The sequence below is a fragment of the Notolabrus celidotus genome, chromosome 12, assembly GCF_009762535.1.
Source record: "Notolabrus celidotus isolate fNotCel1 chromosome 12, fNotCel1.pri, whole genome shotgun sequence".
In the NCBI taxonomy this organism is placed as follows: domain Eukaryota; kingdom Metazoa; phylum Chordata; class Actinopteri; order Labriformes; family Labridae; genus Notolabrus; species Notolabrus celidotus.
The window spans coordinates 16,094,275-16,104,942 of NC_048283.1; positions in this window are offsets into that span (position 1 = coordinate 16,094,275).

Sequence of the window (10,668 nt, forward strand, 5' to 3'; positions counted from 1 at the left end):
AAATCAACAAAAACCAAAGTTTCATTCCAGGAGCTTTACATTTTATAAATCTAAACAAATATTTCAATACCTCCAAAAAATAAACCCAAAATGTTTGCATGACAAGAGACTCTTCTTGGATTGAAAGAGTGGTTTTGCCATTTAGTTGAACTGACCTTTCAAGTCTCCACCCGCAGAGCATAAAAGATTGACAGTCTGGAGATTCCAGGGGGTTGGTTGTAAATCTACCGTGTGGTTACATTTTAAAGAAAACTCTAAATCAGGGACAAGACGACAAACTTCGGATACTGGACACCAGCGGAAGCTGGGACCTTTTTTGAATAACAAAATGCCACTTCACGCTTTTCCATTTTTGTTCCTTTGAAACAGACGCTGACATGTTCTGTTTCAGCAAACGCCCCTGTCAATTCTAATCATCCAGGTTGGATTTTCCAGGCGTGGGTTGCGCTGCTATTGGATTACTTTTGTATTGGGGTTATTATGAGAAACGACCTCAGGGCTGACTGCATGCGGTGACACCAAGGCTCTTATGACATTTCCAACCCAGAGCTGGCCAACAACACATCTGTCAAGTGCTCCTTTCTGCAACCTCGAAATCTAATCGGAGCTTTCTCATAGCACTGATAATTGGATATTAGGCCCCTATAGGACTTGCATCCCTCTCTGGGACCGCAGGAAGTGAACAATGCACATGTGAATCCAGCAGGACTTTTGCATGTATGAACATCATGTGAATATACAGTAAACACTTTATGTTTTTTCCTACACTTGTATGTGTGCTGCATTTCAATGACATTCTTGAACTGCGAGTCTCTTTCTCACTCCGCCTCCCTCTCGCTTGCTCGGTCTGTGTCTTGGCCTGCTTCGCTGTTCACTGTTGTGTTAGTAAATTGTACTGACACTCCCCCCGCCTCCTCTTGCTCCCCTCACCACCTTCGCTTGCTCTCCCTCCCTCCATGTCCCTCTCTCACCCGACTGACTGACACGAATTTTCAATCTCACTGTTTACCTTTCACTGCTGTGCCTTAAAACAACACTGGTACGGGGGGCTAAGAGCGAGGAGGAGACCAGGGGAGGGGGGAGGTGAGGGAGGGAGGGTGGAGAAGGAGTTGAGTACAAGAGAGCATCAGAAGGAAGAAGAAGAACAAGAACAAGAAGAAGAAGAAGAAGAAGAAGAAGAGGGATGGGGGGATGTAAAAAAAAAGAGGTGCAAAAAGAGAGAACAGGGCTTTCTCTGTGTTTTGGTTGGAGAAGAACCCAAGGGGGAATGATGAGAGAGAAGGAGTGAGGGGTTAAGGGAAGGAGAAGAGGAGCTGATACTTGAAAGAGTCACGCAAAGGAGAGTGGAGGAAAGGAGGAAAGCAGGAGGAAAGGGAGGAGAGAAAAAGGAAATGAAAGGGTGGAAGAGAGGGTGTAAGTCAGAGTTGGGAGAAAGAGTTAGATGGGGCACAGAACATTAGGAGTGCAATGAGATATAGAGAGCGAGGGGGGGAGAGAGAGATTTATAGAGGTGTAGAAGGAGGGAGAGGACAGCAAGAGTGATGTGTGTAGAGAGAGAGGGGTTTTTTTAAAGAGGAAGAGAGGGAAGAGGGCGAGAAGGAGAGAGAGAAAGAGAGAGAGAGAGCTCAGAATAGATATGCTCTCAACGGCATGAAATATTGAACGAAGGAGAGCGAACACAAGGAGGGGCGAGCAAAATGGAGGGACTGATAAAGACAAATACAATCGTTTTTTCATGTGTGATAGTTTGTGTGTGTGTGTGTGTGTGTGTGTATGTGTGTATTTGTGTGTGTGTTGTGTTGTTTTGGAGACAGAGGAAGATGAGAGAGAAGAAGAGTAGGTAACAGGAATATGAAGAATAGTAGAGCATCTCCCACAAACACACACACACACACACAAACATGCGCACACTGACACACTCACACCACATGCTGCTTTGAGTTTAGATTACTCCCATGTGTGGAGGAGATGGAGCGGAATTTGGTGGTGTTGAAAATATCACACAGTAGAATACGTTTCATCACTTTCCTAACACACACTCGCACTCACTTCTGCACACACACACACACACACACACACACCCCTCCCTCCTTTGATCTCACTTCTCACTGATCTTCTCTCCTTCCATGTCAAATATTTAGGCTGCATTTGGCAGGTTTGACGAAAATTACCATGGAGAAATGATTTTATTTATTTAACTTCCACATCAGAAGTCAGGGAGGACGATCCCAAATTTCAACGAGAAGAGACCGGCACTGATCCAAAAAAGAAAAAGAAATCTGCTGAGTGTGCCATTTCAGACATTATTTTTAATGCAGGGAATTTCTTTCAAGAAAAATTCGAGGACATGACACAAGTGATTTGTTTAAAAAAAAAAGTGATAGAAAGTTAAAAAAGAAGAATCTTTGTGGTGTTAGTCACAAAAAGAAATCCACAATCAAGGTGATGAGTCAACATGACTTCTTTCCTCTTTTCTAATAAAGTGTCAAAATCAAGTTTGATGTCTCTTCCTGGATAAATGAATGTATTTTTATGTGCAGCCCTGCAGGAAATCACAATCTCTCGCTAAGCCTAAGAGATGTATCATTTTAACAACAGCAGGGAAATATCAGTGCAGCATCACACACACAGAGTGACGCACAGTTGTAGATTTCTCTTTATTTCCACTATCTCCATCTCACTTTCACACTCGCACACAAAGACCTGTATTCACTTCCTCTGCATTTCTTCGACAAAGAACTTGACATGAATCAGACAGAGCGTAGCAGAGAGGGGAGAGATGATTTTACACAGGATCAAGAGGGAAAGAAGTGAGAAAGAAGGCAGTAAGAGCTGGGGCTGAACCAGACAATGACCACACTTGATTTACATTCAGAATAATAAGTTTGAGTTTTCTTTTGAATGAAACTCAAAGGTGTACTGATAGAGCAAAATGCAATTTTTGGCAAAATAAATGAAATGACAGTGCTTTCTAAAAGTAATTAATGACTAAATTAATGAGCAGGACGTGCAGTTAATTTGTTGAATAAGGTGATTATTCACCTTCTACAGAACGTCTGACATAATTTCATAGTTCATACTTTTAATTTATCACCTCAATACCAGTAATAAAATAGGTTCATTAAAGAAATGTCTTCCGGTTTTGTTTTTCCACCGCTTGTGTGAGACACACGAGGAACATTTAAAAGGGAAGCATAAGAGGACCTAAGTGATCGAGTTGGAACATGGAATGACAGATCAGTGATGTATGGAGGAGCAAGGCTGTTAAGAGCTTTAAAAACAAGTAAAAAACTTTAAAATCAATTCTAAAGTACTATTTTCTGCTACTGAAAAATGTTACGTATCAAGTGCTGGCTAATGGATTTTGAAACATGCGATTAAAAATGTGATTAATTACAATTGACTACAGCGATTGATCCCAACTGAAAAAAAATAATTATTTGACAGCACTTAAAAAAATACAGATACACTACACTTACCTAAAAACTGTAGTTATGGACTAAGTATTTTTAGATCTGTACTTGCTTTAACAAAGTACTTAGTTAGTTCTAACTCTAAACTCAAAGTTGACTGTGCACTAATGTTTCAGCTTGATGATGTGGATTAGCATGCTGCCAAGAAGTCGGTCAAAAATCCTCCCGTGTGTTAAACTGAAATTTAAATGTAACAATTCAGTCACAACATATTCACATTAAGACTCAATACATCTGTCTTGAACCAATAGCATTGATGTCACAGAGCATGAGTGCATGTTAATTGCTCAATTATGTTGTACAGTACACACTATGTGGGCATCTTTGTTATTTTCTCTCCACATTTATTCAAGCTCTTCTTTTATTTTGTCATCCATTTGTTCAAATTACAGCGCTGGCAAGAAAGGAAAAGTTTCTGGCCTGTAAGTAGTTAGAACAATGTGTGTATGTGTGTGTAATAGTGTACTTTTGTATATGAGCTGCTGTTTGGGCTTTGGGGCTGTTTAGACGAATGTTCCTGAAGCCTCATACATCACAAGTCTCGGCTCTGTATTAGCCCCCATGAGTGTACTTCTGCAGACAAGACAGAAACACTGAAGACAGCAGGTACGCACACACAGACAGACAAACACACACAAAAAAGACTCCCTCTCCTTTGGACGCACAGACAGACGCACACACATGCACACATGGAAAAGGAACAGGTGCAGGTAGGAGAAGCCAGCTGCCACACGCTTTTTGTAACATCTACATTTCATAAGCAGCAGCAGCAGCACAGGTGACGCTGGGGCCCAGTGGGTACTGAGATTAGGAGCAGGGGAAGAGGTTTAACTTAGACTGTCATCTAAGGTCAGATTTGCATTTTCTTTTTATTGTTAAAGGTTAAGTATTCCAGTGGATAAGCTGATCTGAGATCAATGCCTGAAGGCAATTTCCCCCCTCGAGGACGGCTTTATGGAGCATCTGATGGTGACATCACATCTGTGCAGGAAGTCTGAAGGACAGGGGAGCGATGTTTTTTACTTGTTTTGACCATCAGTCGGTGTCCTTTCTGGCTGTATCTCTGTTGCTCACTCGCTTTCTATTCTTTCTTTCTTTTTCTTTCGCCTGTAGCTTCCTCTTTGTCATTCTATCTCAATCCCCTCTTTTCTGTCTGTGCTGCTATCTCTGTCGCCCTACTGCTCCTGGCTTCCTCTTTCCTCCCTCTATCTCAATTTGCCTGCTCCCTCTCTTCCCTGTGAGGAAGTGCTGTCAGGTGAAACCCGGCTGGATTAACCTTTGACCCCTCAGCGGGAGGCGGCACCGATCGGCTTGTAATTGCTATCAATGCAGCGTTTGTGTGGGTAGAGGTTGAGTGTGTGTTTGTGTGTTTGTGTGTATATTTTCTCTCCATTTGGGCAGTATGGTGGTTATCTGAGCTGGCAAAAGCAGCCAATTTAAATGGTGAAATGCATTGTGGGTTGTGATGGTGTGTTACGGGTGTAAGTGGGCTTTAGTGTGGGTACCAAAGAGGATGAAATAGAATTTCTGCTACTCTCAGCAAACTGGAGCTTATGTCCAAAGCATCCGTATGTACAAACATGGTAACACACACATACACACACTCTCACACACACATAAACAGAACAAAAGACACAAACACAAATGTTTTTTTCTCTCATACTGGCTTTGAATGGCACCTCATTTGTGCAACAATAAACGCTAAGGGCCCTCCTCTGCAGCTAATCTGATTGGGTGTGTGTGCATGGGCACCCATGTGTACGGAATATTTACGACTGTGTATGCACGTTTGTGTGTGTTTGAGCGAGCATGCTTGTGTGTTTGTGCAGAGATGGGGTGCTGTGAAACAGAGGCTCTGACTCCCAGCAGTCCTTTGTCACACTGACTGACTGCTGAAAGGCTGAAAGCAGGAAAAGCCATTTCAGACTGCGGGGCTAAATGATGGCAGGTACTCCGATCTATCCGCCGCTCGCTACAATAACACAATACAGACCAGTCATCAACAGGCCTGTCATCTCCATCGGTAAATGCACTTCACACAACCCCCTTCGTCTCTCCTCCTCCTCTGACTGCCACTCAAACACTTGTGTAACTGTCCCCTAAACCCAATTGGCCCTCTTAAAACTGAAGTAGAGCCAGATTCAGAGAAATTATTTTCATGGCTTCTCTTTCTCCTCGTGTTGTCCTCAATTTTTCTTAAAGTTTCTGCTGAATTTATGGCTTTTGTTTCAGTGGTGGATGTCACTTGGCTTTAATGTATGACTAACTTGGAGTGGCCATGTATTTCGGCTACTTCTTGAGCCTGTTGATGAAATTAATGACTGGAATGACTAAATGGGCCGTCACAAAACACGACTCTGGAGACGCACGGGGGTGGGCAGGCTTTCACAGAGGCCAAGCGCTTACATGTTCAGCTGCAAGGGAGACAAAAAAGGAGAGAGGTTTTTTTTCAAGGTGAGTCAGAAAGAGGGAGGAACAGAAGGAGAGAGAATGCATGCGGTAAAAGGATGGAGGTAAAGGGGGAATAAAAGCGGGTGTCAGGGAGGGAGAGAGAGAGAGAGAGCGTTGTAAGTAAAAGCAGGTCTGGTCCAGGTGGGGTTCAGACAGTCAGTGTGTTATTTTAGGAGGGCAGAGGGAGGGAGGGAGGGCGAGAGAAAGGGATGGATGAAGGGGAGGGGAAGATGAATGTAGTTAATTAAGATGAGCAGGCGGAGGAGACAGTGTGGAATTACACAAACACTAATTAGAGTCTTCGTTAGGGGGCACAAAACGAGAGCAGCACATCCATCATCGCAACCCTGCATCCCTCTTTCTCTCCCTCTTTCCCTGCCTCTGTTCTCCGCTGCCAGTGCTCCTGCATGGCGACCATATTTTTCCCCTCACGGTTCTCCCAATTTCCCCTGCCGCCTCCTGTCCTCCTCTGCCACTTTTCCCTCCCTCCATCTTCCCCTTTGCCTTCTCACTTTTCCCTATTGATCCCATCAGCAGTTAACTAAATAGGTGCAATTTAACATGTGGGATCGTAATCGAAGCACCCGGCATTATCCCCCCCTTCACTTTGATTTCTATTCTTTATTGTCACTTTATTCCTTCTTTTTTATCACTACTCCGGGAAGAATTTTATCTCCACCCCTCCCTTTTCCCCTGTAACATGCTGACAAACACACATACATGTGCTGTACCATGTCAGCACTATTTTTATTGTCTTCCCAAGCCAGTCAATGCTGCTCCTCCTACATACAGTATACACAACCCAGTAAAGCATTTATACCTCTCCTTATCCTGCTTTCTCCCCCCTTTTCATTCTTTTTTGCACACAAGCTCTGAGCGCTTCTGTTGTCCTCTTTATGGTCTTACTTTCCTCCTCCGGCTCATCCCTCGTTCTCTGATCTAACAGAGGAGCCTGTCGCTGTTGTCGTCTGCATCCCTCTCCCCCGATGAGAGCACAGGGATGGAGAGAATAATGAGGGATAAGTTTGGCTGAGGGTGGTCCAGTGCCAGCCCTTGTTTTTTGGCATTCATATACATCCATACAGCAGGAGGCAAAATCATACCATATGCACTGTCTAGTCGCAATGCAAATGATTGTTAAAATGTCCTTACATGAGCAAGGAAATTACAAGTTCAGTTCTCATGGTTTATGAAAATAGTTAAGTGGTAGGAATGAAACTTGCCTGACATCAAGTTATTTCGAGTGAGTGTTGTTACCAAAGTCATTTCCAACATTTGCAAGAATAAGCTGTTGTTTGTTTCAAAGCAGTATTATGATGTTTTTTCTCTTCTAGCAGCAGAGTATCATTTTTCATCTGAGGTATCCGCGATGCAAGCATCAAAAACTGATTTAAAGGTGTTGTTTTGGTTGGGTATTGTGACTTTGTAGGAAGCTGTAAATGAAGGAATGACTGAAAGAAATTAGCCCCAAGAACTACTTTCCCCGGAACTAAAAGGTTCCTGTGCCCCCATTGTTGTCTGCGTTTCGACCGCGGGCTGAAGTCCTGGATAGATTGTGCAAATCAGGCCAGTGACGTATGGAGAAAACAAATAATTTAAATAATGTTTTGAAATCTTAATAAAAAACTAAACTAGTATGTATTCCCAGGAACTCCCTCTGTGTTTCAACAACTGTGTAAACTCCACAAACATTGTTACGTTCATCCGAAAGTCCCAGGACCTTTGAGAAGTACTACCCCCAAAGCAGGGGCTTTTCAGGGGGAGATTAACAACCCCTGAAGTAAATTTAGACCCTGGTTCCTGCGGTTGAAATATGCCTTTATACATTTGTGGTCCCATGAACAGACACACTTCAGGTGCTAAAAACTGCACTTCCAAATATGTCCACTTGAAGCTGGCTCCAAAAGCCAGGGTTTGCAAATATGTGAAATTAACCATTTTCATTTTATATGTTGTTTACACTAATTAAGCCAAGCAGAAGAAGTTTCATATTGAAAAAGTACTTTTAAGATTTTTTTAAATGGTTCAATTTGACCCGCAACATAACAGGAGGGTTAAGAAATAACTGTAATTTAGAAAAGTTTTCTCAGCCTCACACAAGCTGTACTCTACTACACTACATGACTACTTCAAATTCATTCAGTGTGTTTGTATCCATTGGAGGTTACAATAATGAGACACATTTTTGAAGGTCATACTCCAGGACATGAGTTCAGGTTTTAAAATGTCACACACACAAATAACTACTCTGTAAAATATGCTACTCTTTTTTCATTGACATAAAAACAACATAAAGAGTCAATTATGTCTCTTAGAAGTGATCTCTAGTTTACATATTAGAGGTAGAATCAAAGGGGGAGCTGAAGACTGTTTCATTCTTTAGGTGACTTAGGTGCTGCATTTCTCTGGTCAAATATCAGTCCAAACAGCTCATGCAAACATAAATATTGTAAAATGTTTTTCAGCATTCATTTCTTTCCTCTGGGGCTCCTTGTGTGAATATTTATCATCTACCTTTTGCTCCCTGACCTCTGACCCTGGCCTGAACACTGTGTGGGGTGCTTGCTGCGGGGTCAGACACACCGAGCAGTGGACTCTCAATTGCTCCAGTGTGCTCAAAGCTGGAGCCCGCTAACTAGCTGCTGTCTACCCGACCGTCGTGTCGAGGCGACCTGAGAACACCTGTAGCATGGTAATGCAGCTCCTACATTTGAATTTGGAACATTAAAAAGATGCAACCAAGACACCAGAAAGCTGTGAGAGACATAGAGCTGATATCAGTAGAAAATTCTTCCTTGATGAAAGACAGTTTTCAGCAGCGTGACATTAAAGATGTTCGCCTGTCCATTATTTAGGGAAAGGATAAAGTCTGATCTAGGACTGTGTCTGTTTCATTACATCCGTAAAGTGGTGCATGGTCCCCAGAGGATGAACTACTGTCTTTGCTAATCACTTGACTTTTCCTCTTATGCAACATTTTGTGAGTGAAACATCTAATCAGCTATAGGATAACTTGCTGTTTTTTTTTTAACAAATATCAAATCCATTTTTATTTAATTCTCCTGCTCCCAGCAGCAAGGTGTTTTACTTACTCTGAAATATCTAACTGTACTCAGAGGATTTAAACAACATCTAGATATTTATGGTTTCAATGCAGTGTATCTAACCCCCTCTGATTGACCCAAACTTCACATTAAGGTCAGCACAGAGACTACGCTTTTTTTAACATCTTAATGGTTTACCTAAACAGGAAACTGTTAGTCACAGTCCAAAGAGGTTGACTTTAATTTCATTCAAAACCACTATCAGGCATTTTCAGGTACATTACCTCATTACTAAACATCTAGTTCATACCAAATAGCTCCAAAACTAAGGACATACCCATCATCCTCAGCTGCACTTGATCCTGAGATTGGCTTCATTGAAGGTGAAGTATTTAGTGGGCTGCCAAACAGTATTTTCAAACTAGTTTCCTCAATAACGATTTCACATTTAGAGCCATGCTAACAAGCTAAGCTATTGAAAACACATGCTGAACTTCAACATGTTATCATTGTCAATATATTATTTTCAAACAATTATCTTAAAGCACTGACTTGTCTTCAGTACAAAGTTGCAGAGTCACTGGGATGGAAGGCTTGTTTGTAAGTAATCAAATGTGCTCACAATGGAGTTAAATCTTCACCGACCTCCTGCAAAGCTACACTCCCGCGATGTCTTTGAGGTCTACAGGAAAGTAGCTTCTTGTGGTCCCTAAGACCAGACTGAAAACCAGGGGTGGCCGTGCCTTCTCGGCAGTGGCCCCCAAACTGTGGAACGAGCTACCCCCCCATGTTAGATTGTCCCCAACATTAACGACTTTTAAATCCCGCCTTAAAACATATTTTTACTCCTTGACTTTTAACCCAGCTTGAGAGTTGTGTGGTCTCTGTCTCTGTCTCCGTCTCTGACACTGACTCCGACTCTGTCTGTTCTTTTATTGGATTTGTATTTGCTCTTACAGTGTTTTTATTCTTTTTAGGTGTTTTATTTGTTTTATCATGATTCTTTTACTTTATACTATTTTATTGTCTGACAGCATTTTATGTTCTGTGTGTTTTAACTTATTTTACCTCACTGTGCAGCACTTTGCTAAACTTGATTGTTTTTTAAAATGTGCTATATAAATAAAGTGGATTGGATTGGATTGGATAAATCAGGGTACAGTAGTATCAGTGATCTCAGAAATGATTTCCATGTGAAAGCCTCCCATTAGCTTTGTTCACACATGAACAGAACTCCGAAAAAAACGGTGCAAAATTATCTGGAGTGAGCTGCATATGTGAACACAAACAGACGAAATATTCGCCCTGGCTTTACCTGGAATTGTTCAAGCCCGCTTCCAAAATTTCCATGAAGTCAGGATGAGTCACGCAGCAGGTCATATTCACTGCATGGACGGGAGTGATAATGATAATAATGATAATGATAATAATAATAATAATAATAATAATAATAATAATAATAATAATAATAATAATAATAATAAAATAAAATAAAATGAAATAATAATAATAATAATAATAATAATAATAATAATAATAATAATAATAAAATAAAATGAAATAATAATAATAATAATAATAATAATAATAATAATAATAATAATAATAATAATAATAATAATTTATATAGCACTTTTAAATACAAGTAACAAAGTGCTTTACAGTGGGCAATAAAAAAAAACTTTAAAACCCTACAAACT